Source organism: Taudactylus pleione, unplaced genomic scaffold, assembly GCF_031769625.1.
Source record: "Taudactylus pleione unplaced genomic scaffold, aTauple2 ptg000031l, whole genome shotgun sequence".
Lineage (NCBI taxonomy): Eukaryota > Metazoa > Chordata > Amphibia > Anura > Myobatrachidae > Taudactylus > Taudactylus pleione.
Window position 1 is genome coordinate 1,988,677 of NW_028284433.1, and position 11,450 is coordinate 2,000,126.

The window sequence follows — 11,450 nt, forward strand, 5'->3', positions numbered from 1 at the left end:
TCCTAAGGGAACGCCTCCGTCAGAAGCTGGCCCACTGACATCACTAGTGATGTCAGTGGGAGTGATTTTGGCTCTGATAGAGCCAAAATCACTCCGGGCCTTGCGGTTGAAAACCTCAACCGCAGGCTCCGGCTCGCAGTTTCGATGGTCGCGATGGTCAAGACCATCGCGGCCATCAAACTGCACGCTCGTATAGGCTGTGGGTGGTGACCCACAGCTATACGAGCATCCAGGCGGACGCTCCATAGTTATGGAGGCCGGCCCTCATTCAGAGCGTGCGCTCTGCTCAGAGCGTACGGCTCTGAATGAGGGCCTATGTACCATATTGATAACAGCAACACACTGTAGTGAACACAATATATTCCTGGAAAATGCAGTATAATGTAACATATGTGTAATAACAAAGCACATAGCGGTTATCCTATCATTATCCCCTATATCCCTCTGGGCCAGTCCTAGCTTGATGCTGATTGTTTAGATTTCAAAGGGAGCCTTATTTGCAAATGTCGAGAGAGATAGATTAGTGCTATTTCATTGGTGGCACGGTTAGCATAATGGTTAGAATTACTGCCTCACAGTCCCAAAGTCACAAGTACAATTACCGACCAATGCTGTATCTGTGTGGAGTTTGCATGTTCTCTCATTTTTTTTTTTACATTGGTTTCATCCGGGTTCTTTGGCCTCCTCCCACAATCCAAAAACATACTGGTTATACATTAATTGGCTTCCCTAGTGTGTGGTTATACATCTGACAGGGTGGGAGCAATGCAGAAAAAGCCAGTAACTTTGTCAGGAACAAGCAATGGTGCAATGCAAGGGGTGCAAATATAATCATTTTTTTTTTGCATGCAGGATTAATACTGGCTACTTTTGCATGTATCCCAAATATACTGGGCAGCTTAATATTTACACCGCCATTTAGATTTGAGTTTGGCCACACACTCAAATCTAAGGGGCCTATTTTTCACAAGCAACGAGTGATAAAACTTGTTGCGTATGATAATGGTGCTCCAGCCAATCAGCTACCAACTGTCATCTGTTTGAAAAATGACAGTTGGGAGCTGATTGGCTGGAGCACCATTTATTGTACACAGCGAGTTTTATCACTTGTTGCATATGATAAAACTTTTTGATAAATAGGCCCCTAAATCTCTGCACATTTTACATCTGCTCCCACCTGCAGTGCAACATGGTATTACCCAGGTGCTCTTGCTCTTTTTGGCTTCGATCCCAACTCATAATCAGCCCCATGGTGATGTTAATATCACACCGGATAGGGTAGTACAGATAACTGGTTTGGGCAACTTACTGAAGCTAGCAGAAGTCACTGGTGCGGATAAATTTGGTAGCCAGTGATCTTGTGCCCAACATATGACAGATTCTAAGTCAATGAAGGAGACAAGGGGATAAGACCATTGGTGACATGTAGGGCGGTATGAAGGAACAAGACGGAGGAGGGCCCTGCCTGTAAGAGCTTACTGTACATACTAAAAGATACTGGGCCTCATTCAGAGGCGGTCGGAGGATGCAAGCGGTCACTCAGAAACTGGGCGGCCGCTTGCATCCTGACCGGCCGCCTCTGTTTCAGTCGTTAGGCTGTGGGTTTACACCCACAGCTCTAACGACCGCTAGGGTGATGGTTGCGATGGTCATTGACCATCGCGACCATCGGGGCTTATGACGAGACCCTAGGGTAGGGTCTCACTTGTCATAAGCCCCGGAGAGCCTCTGGCTCTGTCAGAGCCGGAAGCTCTCCACTGACATCACTAGTGATGTCAGTGGTTCCTCCCCCAAATGGCAGGCGTTCCCATGGGAACGCCTCCGTTTGGGCTGCCACCCCCCCGGCCCGCCTTCCAAACGGGGCGAGCTGTCAAATCAACATCGACAGCTCGCTCCCTTTGGAAAGAGACCCGCTACGACCAGCGCTGTTGGTCGTAGCGGGTCTCACGCATGCGCACGAAGGAGCCGGTTCCCTCGTGCGCATGCGCACTAGACAAACATCGAGGCGGCCGTGCGGTCGTAGACCGTACGGCCGCCTCTGAAACAGCCCACTGTTCTCCCAATGCTTGACATTAGTCTGTAAAACTGGATCTGTGCTGCCTCCCTCTGTGAAATTCGCATTCTATGGGCCAAATGTAATAGTGAGAGAGTTTAGAAACTGTGAGAATTTAGCAGTAACCTCTCACACTTTTTAATCTTGGCCAATATAATAGAGTCCGAGGACAAAGCAACACAGCAAACTCCCATGTTTTTAGACTAGAAAAACTCTCACGACTTAAACTCTCAACCAGATGTTTTTCCATTTTGAAGATAAAACTGGACCAATATAATAGTGTGAGAGATTACTGCTAAACTCTCACATTTTCTAAACTCTCACCCTATTACATATTTATATTTGGGTGTAATATCCGTTGAGATGCTCTATTTAATGTTTCATTCTGCCCGTCAGTAAATGGATCACGGCAATATAGGATAGATAGAAAAACAGACAGCAACGACTTGCAACAACCAATACTCAGTAGAAATACAAGCTTACAGGGCGGCCTATAAAACACAATTCCCATTCGCCACGATACGCGCTGAGGTTCGGCACCAGAGAGGCTACAAGCCTCATAGACATTCAATTTAATGTTATGGATATTGCAATAAAAATGATTACTAATCAATAACTATAAGTAGATGCAAAATGCTACTTGTTAATCAATAACTAAATATATCAACAATAAAAATAAAAATGCACATACAGGAAATATCTAATAGACATCCGGCTGAGTAAAGGGAGCTGACTTGTGAAGAGAAGATACTGTAGTTAAACAGTAAAGTGAATACAGTGTAGTACAATAATCAGGAATATGAAAATGAAAACACCTCCAATGGAATTGCCTTTTGCACCATCTATGCAGACATTACAGGTTCAAAGACATTTATATACAAGGACGTAGTTACATTAGGCGCAGGGGGCGTGTCTGTTTTGGGCCCCGCCCCTCCCCCTACACCCAGTTGCGCTGCCAGTGGCTAATTTCTGCAGCTTATATATGAAATGCACCACGCACAATTACGAAGATTTCAAAACAGCACAAATAGTTACATCCGCTCCAACACTCAGAGGAGAGATCAGAATGGGTCTCTTATAATGTGTCCCCATCTTTAATATATATTTTGAGGAAATTACTGTGGCATATAAGTCAGACATTTGCAAATGTCAGATTGCGGTTCTCCAAACCTGTTTTTCTCACCCGTCCCTGTTACTTTTCCACATGGCATGCTCCCGCAGTATAAAGACCATGTGCCCTTCCAAACATGGATTCCAGCTGACAGCCGCCATATTGTTTACATTCTAACATGGCTGCACCACTCCACAGACTGCATCATTCACATGACCAGCACACTAACATATCACTAGGACAACTAGTCTTCCCACTTGTTCCTGGTCAGTGTCCTTCCTTACCTCACTGATCCTGCTCTGTGCTAGTTTGCTCAGTGGTTCTGCGCCACTGTACACCAGTGTGCTCCAGCTTACTGACAACTACTGCTGGAAGTTCTATTTGCACTCTCTACTTGTTGCTGTCTGTACCATCTCAGTGGAACAGCCTGCACTCATTACCTGTGGATACATTGATTCTCTGAGCACACTGGTGGAGGTGGAGCACCATGGAGTGTGCTAGCACAGAGCAAGACTTGGCCACTCAAAAGGAAACACTGATTACCGATCTCTGGGTGCAGGTATGTTTTATTTAATTTATTTTCTATTTTAACTATTTATTTTGACAGTGATCAGCCTGTGGTCTATCAGGCACAAAGGCTGATCAAAGAAGCCTACTTCGGGCTCTGCTTTCCCAGTGTTTCGAGCCGCTGCCAGGATTTCTGACTGTCTTGCAGTTTCCAGTCCTGGCTGGCACTAGGCGGCAGGGAAGCTGTCAATATGTGGAAGTTTTCAGCTGCAGCCAGCCTGTAATCATGCTCTCACTGTGTATGCAGCTCAGCTGCAAATTAATCTGTAATCAAGGAAGCTGGTTTGCATTGGTTTTTCCTCCTGTTAAATTGCAGTCAGTCCCAGCATTCCCTGCCAGTGATAGCTTGCTCCTAGTGTCCAGTCTGTTTTGGTTCCATCCTGCTACCGGTCTCCTGTCTCGTCAGAGCCATTTACCTGTGCTAATTCATCTGTGTTCCTGGTCAAGTATCTACCAGTCTGCTGTGATCGTGTTTCCAGCCTGCGGCCTAGCCACGTTATCAGCCTGTGGTTCAGCCATGTTACCAGCCTGCTAACTAGCCACAATATCAGCCTGCATTTCAGCCGTGTTACCAGCCTACAGCCTAGCCACGTAATCAATCTTCCACATCAGTCTACAGTACAGCTGCACCATCTGAAGCCAGCCTCTGTTCCTTCCTGCGGCCCAGTTGTGTACAGGTCAGCAGTTTCCATTCATGCCTACAACTCTTACCATCAAGTGCAGCCCTACCGCAGCATATCTCCATTGCTACCTGCGGTCCACTCACACTCTGGTGTGCGCTCATATCTGTGGTACTACCAACTCCGCTGGCAACAGGGAACTGCCTTACTGGTTGTCCACCTGTTGGCGTATCAGTCCTTGCCAAGTCCATTGCTGGGTATGCAGATTCAACCTATGCCCAGATCGAGATTGCCAGCTTAGGTACGTCCCAACTGCGTACCATCTCTAGCCTTCAGGTGTCAGTTGGATAAACCCACATTGTGGCGAGAGTAAGTCCTGGGACCAGCCTATGAGCATATCCAGTCACTAAGGGAACAACGGGTTGGTGTTATAGGTGGAAGATCTTACTTAGTGACTCCGTGGGCAGTGGCGTCACTAGGGGGGTGCGGGGGGTGCAGACCGCACCAGGTGGCACCTTCCGAGGGGGTGACACCATAATAGAAGAGCTGCTCTGCTATATAGGTGTCACCCCCTTGGATGGTGTCACTGAGCAGCACTGATTGGGAGAGGCAGGGCTTTATGCAACTGTGAGACAGAGACGGACACATTACATAGTTACCGGCTACCTGTGACGTCAGAGCGAAAGCTTCTTCTCATTGGCTCCCGGTAGCTCAGTGACCCTTCCTCCATCTCACATCACTGCCCGTGCCCCTCCACCAGCCAGCGTAGACGTCACTGCTGGAGCTGGCAGTGCGCAGCATGTTTATGTCTCACCCTCCCATGCAAGATTAGAACAGGTCAGTGGTGAAATGGCACCGTCTGTCCCGCAGTGACGAGAGAGCAGGGCTCAGTACGTGATCTGTGCAATCAGGATCTTGCTGTCCCTCTCTACACCTATGTGGAGAGAGAAGGAAAGGGACCCTGGACACCAGGCATTGTGCAACCCCAACCAGTGGGTTCGCTACCCCACAGTCCACCAGGTACCAGTCCAGAGGTCTCCATACAGTGGCTGTAGAAGTGCGGTGGGGCTATGTGTTGTGGGCACACAAGGGGGGAGATGTGTGAGTCATTAATTATTCCTGTCACAGTGACAATGATGCCACCTCCCGGGTATGTGCCATTAATGGGGCACCAGTGGATGTATCCGCTTAGCACATACAGCTATATGTCCTGTAACGGTGCCCGGCGGTATTCACCTCCTAGAAGCGCAGGGACTATTGTATGAGGGCAGATACTGAGGCTGTACACACACATATCGCTATGAGGTGTCAGCCCTGGAGCAGGGCCACGTTGTCAGTGCTGAGTGACACTGGGATTGCTGTCCAGTCAGCATAATACACCAGGGGGCATGGCCTCGTATACACAAGACCACGCCCACTTTTGCAAGTTCATACTTGAGGCACGTAAAAAGTTCACAATGCCGCACTGGGTGACACCAACCCCAGTGACGCCACTGTCCGTGGGGTTTATCTTGCATCACATTGTAGCATCATAACACCCAGTCAGCAGACAGGGAAGGCTGAGCTACAACAGGTGAAATGGGGGGGGCTGCAAAAAGCCATCTCCAGATAGCATTAATGTCTCTGGGCTCAATCCTATTTTTAATTTTTTTTTCAATTTTTTTTATGAAACTGATCTACTAAATCTGCTAATTAAAAGAATGTGAATTTAAGTGTTTAGAGTAGTTTTTTCCATAAATTGTTTCCATTGATACATTTAAGTGATACTAAAATAATGTGAAAAAGGTGTGAAAACACCCGATTTTGCATTATTTTAGTAAAAATAATATTGAAACATATGTCCCATAGAAGTTTGCAGAATAGCACAAATAATTTATCTATACATCTATACATTATTACTGCTCTCTGAATTTGATCTTTAAATCAGGGATGGGGAACCTCAGACCCGGGGGCCGTATAAGGCCCTCGGAATCATTTGGTCTGGCCCTCTGAACTTTTTTCTGCTAGCCTCATCTGGCTAGCAGGGTGCCTAAAATGGCACCCTGCAGCCAGACTCTATGCAGCAGTGCCACCTGGAGCGCCCTTAGGACACTTCAGACGGTCACACCCCTGCCCTTACAGCTCTCTGGAGCATCCTGAGGATGCTCCGGGCATTGCTGTAATCACTGACGATTGTGGCCACGCCCCCATGTGATGTCACACATTGGGGACATGGCCTGCACCAGGCCTGTGAATAATGTTCTATATATCAAAATGGCCCTTGGCAGAAAATAGGTTCCCCACCCCTGATTTAAATAAATTGTGATCTAGTGAGACATGGTTTAAGTTTTCATTTTTGTATTGTATTCATTAATTTTGTATAAAATAATAATAATAATAAAAATAATAATAATCAGGGACAGACTGGGGCTCTAGATCAGCCCTGACGTTCCTTGCTGTGCGCTCGTGTGAAATGGGCGTGTCCTCGTCTGACGGGGGAGGGGGACCTTGTTAAATCTCACGGGGGTGTTCTGCGAGTCAAGGGGGCCTGGCCTCATGGTAAGACCCCGTTTCTCAGTATCCCAGCCGAGCCAAGCACCGGGAGGTGAAGCTGATCTGCCAGGCTTTCAGCCTGGACCGGCCTATAACGCCGGAAGTACCAGATGGCCAATTCAGCTCTGATAATAATAATAATAATAATAATAATAATAATAATAACTTACTAATAATAATTTACTAATAATATTTTCAGTTTATCTGCTGTGGAGCATATATTTTATCTTTATTAATAATAAATAACCTTTTAACCACTCATGGTCATTGATTCGCAGCTATTTTATATGGAATTGATAACCTATGCATTTCAACTTTCCATTGAGAAATGTCCTTTTTCCATATTAAGCAATAAGGAAATGTTGTGCAGACTCACCATGTTACAGGTATCATTGGTGTCACAAGGGGGGTGCAGGGGGTCTCCTCGGGGGGTCTCCTCAGTGACAGGAGCCAGGTGTTGCACTGTAGCATTACATGCAGCACTCAGCTCCTGACACAGTGAGGGAGCCGGCCCTTTGAAACAGAACTGTCCCCGGGGGCAGCCTGCATCTATTGGACCCCCGGAGTGACTTAAACAGGGGTTCAGGCCATGAGCCTACCAGCAAAGCCATGAGGCCACATCCCTCTTTTTGCCAGCGCGTGGCTCTACCCCGCCCCTACCTACATTGGGTGTTACTTCATGGAGGGACGCCCCTGACAGATAGATAGATAGATAGATAGATAGATAGATAGATAGATATGAGATAGATATAGGATAGATAGATAGATAGATATTGTGACACAGTCAGATTAGGAGGTCCCTCTCCTGGGTAGGGGACTCCTTCGTTACACACACACACAGCAGCAGTGAAGCAGCACACCAGTCTTGATGCGAGTACAAGCTGGTCGGCGCCAGTCTTTATTGTGCAAAACAGAAACAACAAAAGAAACCATAAACATAAAACCTAGCCCTGGCCGGGCTCTAACTTTACAGGTGGTTCCCTCACTACCAGAACCTGGCAGGGCCTAATGCCCTCACCAGCAACAAAGGCACAGCACAACACTCACAGTTAGGTTTTCTAGTGGCTCTGAGCAAACTCCCTGTCTGCTCTCCCAGGTGAGACAATCTGCCCTAAACACACTAGGCTTATATTGGCCACTCTCAGGTGGAAACCCTAACAAGCCTGTTACCAGGCTAAGAGAACCAAAACCTGGAGTGGCCGTGGGTGGAGCCCCCTCTCCTCTCACCCACAACCCCCAGGTCCCAAACCGGCTTTTCAAAAAGCCGAAACTCTAGCCTGCTACACTGCAGACTTTCTCCTGGGGGTTTAAAACACATAAGACAGGAATCTGGGACAAATGTACCTGCCACAGACCACTTTACCAGTGATCCTATCACATATCCCCCCCCTTTGTTTCGACCTGTGGGGCGGAACAGCTGAAGCCCCCAAACACTGAACGCGTGACAACGCGTCAGCATTGGCCAGCTGGCTTCCTGGCCTGTGTTCCACTGAAAATTTAAAAGTTTTTAACGCCAAGAACCATCTCGTAAATCTCGCATTACTGTCCTTATTTTCGGACTTCCACTTCAAAGGGGCATGGTCAGTGATCAATTTGAACTTTCTTCCAACCAAGTAGTACCTGAGAGCCTCTAATGCCCACTTTATGGCCAACGCCTCCTTCTCCACTGTGGCATAGTTTCTCTCATGTACATTCAACTTTCTACTTAGATAGAAAATAGGGTGTTCCTCACCCTCCTTGTTCTGGGACAGGACCGCTCCTATACCTACTTCTGATGCATCGGTTTGTACTATGAATTCCCTTTCAAAATTAGGAGTCATCAGGACTGGTTGGGAACACAACGCTACTTTCAACTCCTGAAAAGCTTTCTCTGCCTCAGGACTCCATTCTACCATGACTTTTTGTTTGCCTTTGGTCAGGTCAGTCAGTGGGACTGCCATGGTGGCAAAGTTGGGTATAAACCTCCTGTAGTACCCCGTAATTCCCAAGAAGGCTCTCACCTGCTTCTTATTCAGAGGCCGTGGCCAGTTTTGTATGGCATCAACTTTATTGAGCTGAGGCTTTATCAGGCCTCTGCCAATGGTGTATCCCAGATATTTTACTTCCTCCATGCCTAGACAACACTTTTTTGGGTTGGCTGTCAAACCTGCCTTATAGATGGAGTCCAACACTGCTTGTACCCTCGGTAAGTGAGACTGCCAATCAGGACTATGAATGACCACGTCATCCAGATAAGCAGCCGCTTACCGTCTATGGGGCCTTAGAATCCTGTCCATCATTCTTTGAAAGGTAGCAGGTGCCCCATGTAGCCCGAAGAGCAACATCTTGTACTGAAACAAGCCCTCTGGCGCTGAAAAAGCTGTCTTTTGTTTGGCGCACTCGGTTAACGGTACTTGCCAATACCCTTTGGTTAGGTCAAGAGTGGTTAAATACCTTGCCGTCCCTAGTCTCTCAATCAGTTCATCCACTCTTGGCATTGGGTAGGCATCGAATTTTGAAACACTGTTCAACTTTCGGAAGTCATTGCAGAAACGCACACTCCCGTCGGGCTTTGGAATCAACACAATGGGACTTGACCATTCACTATGTGATTCTTCAATAACCCCTAGCATATTTTTAATTTCTTTCGACACCGATTCTCTTTGTGCTTCTGGTAACCTATAGGGCTTTAGATTAACTTTAACCCCTGGGTCAGTGATTATGTCATGTTTAATGACCGAGGTTTTCCCAGGTACGTCAGAGAACAGCACCCTATTTCTGATCAGAAACTCCTTGACCTCTTGTTGTTGAATTGCCGACAGGGTTTTTGCCACTGTCACTTCGGGAACTAAGGGCCCTGGATTTACTGGAGGGGCTCGGACGGCCGACAGTACCGTTCTATCTTTCCAGGGCTTTAACAGATTTATATGGTATATCTGTTCTGGCTTTCTTTTCCCTGGCTGGTAAACTTTGCAATTGACCTGTCCCACTCTTTCTAAGATTTCAAAGGGCCCTTGCCATTTAGCCAAAAGTTTATTTTCCACAGTGGGAACCAATACTAACACTCTGTCCCCCGGAGCAAAGCTGCAGTAACCGAGCATTGCAGGTTGTATACCCTCTGCTGTGCCTGTTGAGCCTGTTCCAGGTGCTCTCTCACTATCGGCACTACTCGCAGCAATTCTCTCCTGCATTTGAGAAACATACTCAATCACCGTTTTGTAAGGACTAGACTGCCCCTCCCATATCTCTTTGGCAATGTCTAGTAACCTCCTTGGGTGTCTCCCATACAACAAGTCGAAGGGTGAAAACCCTGGTGGAGGACTGGGGAACCTCTCTTATGGCCAACAATAAATACGGCAATAAGTAATCCCAATCCCTACCATCCTTGTCGACCACTTTCCTAAGCATGTGTTTTAACGTCTTGTTAAACCTCTCGACCAGCCCATCGGTTTGGGGGTGATAAACCGAAGTTCTTAACTGTTCAATTTTGAACAGGCGGCATAACTCTTTCATGACTTTTGACATAAACGGTGTACCCTGGTCAGTTAGTATCTCCTTAGGTATACCCAGCCTGCTAAAGACATGAACTAACTCTCTGGCAATGGTCTTGGTTGACGTATTGCAGCAACGGGATCGCTTCCGGGTACCTGGTAGCGTAATCCATTATGACCAGAATATACTGGTGTCCCCTGGCAGACTTCATTAAGGGTCCAACCAAATCATCGCTATTCTTTCAAACGGCACCTCTATAATAGGCAATGGAACTAGTGGACCCTTAAAATGTGGCCTGGGAGCATGATACTGACACTCAGGGCAGGATGCGCAAAAGTCAGATTCCTCTTTATGAAGCCCGGAGCCAGAAAAACCTCTGCATTATTCGCTCAGTGGTTTTCTCTACCCCTAGATGGCCTGCAGTTATATGACCATGGGCCAGATCCAACACTGTTCTTCTGTAGGACTTTGGGAACTATTAGTTGTTCCACAACTATCTTCCCCCTTCTTAGTCACCTGATATAACAAATCCTGCCACATTGCCATGTAGGGGATAGGACAAAGGACTATCAGGGTCTACGGGTTTACCATCAACTACTTTTACATTCTCCCTGGCTTTTACCAAAGTAGGGTCATTCAACTGCTCCACGGCAAAGACCTCTCTTCTGACCTCTAAAATCAGGCAGACGATCACCTGGCCCATCAACACTTCCCACCTCAATGGGAGGCACATCAGTTGGCGGGCCACCGTCACGCTCCGCATTCTCTAGATCGCCAATCATAGAAGAAAAAAGGAATAACTCTGACTCAGAAGAAACTCCCTCCTCCACTACATCGACAACCTTCTCAAATGGATCGGGGTTGTTCATCTCTGGAACAAAACGGCTTTCCCACAACTTCCAGAAGTGAGCAAATTCTCTCCCCAATATTGCATCGTACATCAGACCATGCACCAAACCTACAGAAACTATAGCAGAACCACATGGTGTCTCAATTTTCACCTCGGCAGATACATAATATCGAGTATCCCCATGTATGCAGGTCACACCAACAGTTTTCCCCTCACGCCGCAAGGGGTTCACCAGCTCAGCTTTTA